Genomic DNA, 5,839 nt, shown 5'->3' with positions numbered 1-5,839 from the left:
AGGTTTCCTAAATTATGAAATTGGCAGAGAATATAATTATTGAGAAGTCACGAATTCACGATTTTAAATCACATGTCATTTCTGCGCCCATCTCCTTAGAATAGTCTAAGCCCTTAAATATTCTTCACAATTTACCAATTTACTAAGTGTAACTTGGATCTTTTTGTTGCCAGAAAAAAAGAACTTGGATCTATTGGCTACACCTGCTCCAGAGATGGAAATCATATATTTTAATGTTAAACAGAAAGCTCCAATAAGCATTGCTGACATCGCATCATATTAACTAATAACTAATAATGTCTGCATAGATTCATAGAATAAGGTGCAGAGAGGGGAGTACAAACTATATCAAACATTATAATATAGGGTTTCCTGTTATTTTTTTAATGCAAAGCAGGCGAGGTTTCGAAATTTTCTGTAGTTATATATTGCAAATTTGCAATAATAAAAAGTTTGTGAAAGGATATTATGAGAAGATACCAAGCATCTTGTATTATTGTCAAAAGAAAAGGAAAAAAAAGAGACCAAGCATAGTTGAAATGATTACGCTAATAAATGTTGTATCGCTGGAACCTGGGGTTTGTGATTTACCAATAAGCCAATAACAATAGCATCAAATAATTTCATAAACTACATGATTAACGAAGAAGGTGACAATTGTCTCGTTAACTTTTAGTAACTAATAACAAAAAACCAATTGCCTCGCAATCCATGCTTTTGTCTCTTTTCTTTTCTCAAAACTCTATTTTTGTATCATGGATTAACTACTACCATTTATTACTCTTTTAACCAAGTAAGTGTTGGCTCAGTGGTGATGGAACTGGCTTTGGTAGGACGGACCCGTGTTCGAATCCCCGCAACACCCTTGGGAGAGGAATGGAACCTAACCACCCCGAACTTGGCCTCGATCTGGATGTAGCCCGAAGGGTGAACCAGGTGCAAACACCAAAAAAAAAATTATTACACTTTTAGGCAATATTAAATCCTTGTTTCTTTTCTATTACTAGTTTCTTCTTGATTATAATAAACTTAGGGCTCGTCCAGTATTACTGTGGTTTTCTATTTTTTGGTCTTTTAATTTTCAAACTCATATGATATATGTTCTATAATGAATAAAAAATTAGTCAAAAACTTATTAGGAACATGATGATTTTGAAAACTGACAACTAAAAAGTGAATCACTTTTTCTGGTTTCCTGTTTTGGTTTTTATATTTCAAAAAGACTGAAAACTGAAAACAAAAAACGATAACGAACGGGCCCTTAGTTATTACTCTCTCGATTTGAGAGTTATTCTATCTATCTGGTGAGACTTTGAAGATTTAAGGCTGGTCTGGCATCAATTTGTCACCTATTAGTTTTTAGTTGCAAAATTTTGAAAATCAAATAGTACAAATTATATAAATAATTTAAATTAGTCATATTATACTAATTAATCAGGTTTAATTTGAAAAATTACAACATAAAACTTGAAACTAATTCGTTTGGTATCCATATTTTTTGTTTCTTTTTCCAAATAAAGAAATTGGAAATAATAAACAATTAACAATAAAAACATACCCAATTTTTTGGTTAACATTTTCTACAACTATATTATTGATTTGCTGATAGGATTTTGTAGAATGTTGCAGCACATTACAGTTCTTCCTCTACAAAAAAAAATTAATTCAATGAAGTTCTATACTTCAAAACTATAATAGATCAATATGTCTACTTGTTGAACTATGACTTGAATTATTTTATAACGCTAGAAATAACCTAGCACGGGGGTATGCTTCAGTTTCAGGTTTAGGCACATCTATTTTTTAGGTTAATTAGTAGGGTACTATATAAACCTTATTAATAACCTCTGCCTCCGTATTGTTCTGTAATCTGTACTTTGTCCTAAACCTAACTAAATTGTTTCTCCTTTGCATGTGGACGTATCTAACACATTGTTATTGAACCACATTAATTATTGTGTCTATTGTTCATTGTTTTTGTTTTGTTAATTGAATCTGTCACGACAAACTAATATTAGAGTAGGATCTGTTAAGTTTCGAAATTTTGTAATTTTTTGTTTTATAAAGATGTTTACTTTGAACGTAAATATCGAAAAATTCACTAGGAGGAATAGTTTCGGTCTATGGCAGATCAAGATGCGAGCCATGTTGAAATAATAGGGTATGTGGGCACCTCTTTCTAAGACAGCGAAGAAGGCAGGTGCTGATGATGAAGAATCGAGAACCCTTGGAGGAGAAGGCGCACTCGACAATCATGTTATGCTTGGCTGATGATGTCATCACTGAAGTAGATGATGAAGAAATTGTCGTCGGTTTATGGTTGAAGTTAGAGATTTTATACATAACAAGATCTCTAATAACCAGCAAGTTGCTCTTGAAGCAACGTCTGTTCAACCTGCGTGTGTAGGAAGGCACACCTCTTAGGGACCATCTAGAACAATTAAATGATATCTTACTAGGTCTTCGTAATATTGATGTTAAAAGTAGACGACGATGATGCTGCTTTAATTCTGATAGCATCTTTGCCTTTATCATATGAGAATTTTGTGGATTCTTTATTATTGGAAAAGATAGTTTGTCACTAGAAGAAGTAAGATCAGCTCTTCATACTAGAGAGGTCCGTCATAAGGCATCTGGTTCTGGTACAGAAAATTAGGCATCGGGATTAGTTGTTACTGGGGGTAAGGGACAAGGAAAATCTGGTAAAAAGAAATCGAACTATAAAAATTCGAATTTCAAGGGTCCTAAAACTAGCGATCACTAGTGGAAAAATAAGGAAGGACTACACTAAAAAAGGCCCTAGGGCTGCGTATTTCGACAGCAGCCCTTTCCATAGCAGCCCTTCACTTTTTAAGTAGGGTTGTGCTTTTCAAACGCAGCCCTTCACAATGAAGGGCTGCGCTTTTTACCTAAAAACGCAGCCCTTCTACAAGTGAAGGGATGCACATTTTACCTAAAAACGCAGCCCTTCTACAAGTGAAGGGCTGCGTTTTTAGGTAAAAAGCGCAGCCCTTTTAGACCAAAAAAATAAAAAAAATTGAAATAATATAGTTTGATAAAGCAACAGCAACAACCAAAGGCGTGTAGATGCAATTCCAGAATTGAAATTAAAATTTAGATTTTTATTGATTCTGAAGAATATCATACAACCAAAATAATGTAATATATAACTGAAATTAAATAACAGATATAACAAAACAATGATTATTCCAGAAATCTTAGTGCTGAAATGAAAAAAAAAACGAACGGAAATAGAAAAAAAAGGAACGAAAACAAAAACAGAAGTTAACAAAAATGAACAAAAAATGAAAAAATAACCCTAAAATTATAGATCTGAAAATGAACTAACCTGAACAAATCTGAACATTAACGAAAATGAAAAAAAATAACCCTAACAAAATAAACTAATCTGAAAATGAACAAAAAATGAAAAAAATAAACGAAAATGAAAAAAAAACCCCTAAAATTATAGATCTGAAGTTGTTGATGTCGTGCTTGTTATTGCTGTGTTGCTTAAGCGGAGTTCGGCCAACAACAGAGACGGACGAGGAAAATGCCAGCTCTTAAAAATTACAAAATAAACATTTCATCTCAAATTTGATAAATCGCAAAAAATAAACAAAAATTCCAGATCTATCCGACCTATACTTCAAGCGCCGGTGAACATACACTTAGGGTTTCCAAGATCTGGAAGATTTCCTTTCGAATCTGAACAAATCTGAACATTACGAACAAGAATTGTAGGAGGATGGGCCATTAGGTGCGGAAAAAGGCGAGAGAATCCAGATCTTCGACGTTCTTAGAGTTCTTGAACATGTGTATTCTTGAATTCGAAAATTAGAGGAGGAGAGGAGGAGATGAGAGGAGAAAGGCGTTTGAAGGTTGAAGATGGGCGTGAAGATGAGAAGGGACGACGGACGAGATGGGGGTGAGAGAGAAGCAAACGGGTTTTTTTTTGAGGAGATGAAGAAGAGGAGATTAAATGGGAGGAGAGAGAGGGGGTTTCAACTTTCAACAGCGACATAAGAGAATTGGAGGGAGTTTAACGGGCTAGGGCAAATAAATAAAGAATTTAAGGCCCAATAGGGTTTTCCAAAAAGCGCAGCCCTTCTGTAACAGTAGGGCTGCGCTTTTTAGACAAGCGCAACCCTTCTATGTGAAGGGCTGCGCTTTTCTATTAAAACGCAGCCGTACTTTAACGAAGGGCTGCGTTTTATTTGAAAGCGCAACCCTACTGTATAGAAGGGCTGCGTAATGAAGAAAGCGCACCCCTTCCAGCACAGCCCTTCCTTTTTTTCCCCTTGTGGATGTCTGTAATTACTGTAAAGAGAAAGGGCATTGGAAAAATGAGTATCCTAAGAAAAAGAAACAGTAGGAAAAGAATGAAGGTTCTACTAGTTAGGCAAAAACCGATGGTAACTCTGAGTACGTAAGATCTGGCCCTAGTTGCTAATAACCAGTCACATTATAGGGATGTTTGGGTTCTTGACACTGGGGTATCGTATCATAGTATTCCATGTAAGGAGTGGTTTTCGACTTGTGAGCATATAGAAGGGGGCAATGTTTCTATGGCCAATAGTGTTGCCTGCAAAGTAGTTGGAATAGGCTCCATCAGGTTGAGGACTCATGATCACTAGTGGAAAAAGACAAATCACTCAAATGAGGAAACTTTACGGAAACAAGAAAATTCAATTACAAACTATAACCAATTAGCAATTACATACTCTGTTCCCAAGAACCATTTACAATTGCATACTCAAAAAAAATTACAAATACACTACAACGTCAATACAAATTACAAACTAAGAAAAACATATGATTTCGACGGGGAGATTCACATTTGTCCATTGGCGATTTGCGAACTTCTAAAAAAGGTACATAATTCTTTTTAATCTTGCAAGTTATTTTAAATTAGTTAAAAAAAAAAACTCATAACTCTTTTATTCGAATTACATGAATAATTTAAGTTTGTATTGTATGGTATAAATTTCGAAATAATTTTTTTTCGATTGATAATAGTCATGTGGATAGGTGAGCATAAATTATGTTAGTTTGTTACTTGTATATAGGTGAATTTGTGGCTTTTGGGCCTTTGGCTACAATTTTTTTTGACTATTAACAAACAACTAATGTGAATCATACTCAATTAGCTATAAGTAAAACAACAATATTACACAAAATCATGAAAACAAAATATATTTATTTTGGCTCCTTTGTACATGATTTGGCATGAACATCAATCCACATCAATCTTAATTAACAGTATTTATCTACTCTTTACATGGTTTGATTCGATACTGAGTAACTGGATTTTTAGTTACCTTACTTTAAGTTCAAACTAAAGCCTGAAGGACGTTTGGGTACGGTTGCGGATGAATGCTCTTGTAATTAAACGTGTCCTTGCGTCCTTGGTTTTAGTCCGGTATATGCTTCTGATACTGTTGCTATGTGAGGTAGCTAAAAAAATACTCAAGGAACGATCAGATATATTCAAGGAGAAAAAAATTATGATCGATCAGATGGAAACACATTATTTATGGGTTTTGCTATTTGACACCCTATAATCTCCTACTAACGCCCTAATATATATTTTTATACTGTATTTTATACATTCCTATTCTTTTTTTCCTTTATCTTTCCTCCCCTTCCCTTTGACTTCCCTTACTCCCCAATCCTTCCAAAAATTATTTTCTGCAATTACTGGAGTGAGTTGAAGTTTCCAAGAAACTGGAACGAATATGGTTGTATTCAAATCAATTCTTCAACTGAATCAAACTGTAGATTTCACTCTGTTATGTTACATCTACAAAAATTATGGTGTCAAATCAAAAGCCCCAAA

Source organism: Beta vulgaris, chromosome 3, assembly GCF_026745355.1.
Source record: "Beta vulgaris subsp. vulgaris cultivar EL10 chromosome 3, EL10.2, whole genome shotgun sequence".
NCBI lineage: Eukaryota > Viridiplantae > Streptophyta > Magnoliopsida > Caryophyllales > Amaranthaceae > Beta > Beta vulgaris.
The sequence above is the reverse complement of the archived record's forward strand: the minus strand, read 5'-3'. Positions refer to the sequence as shown.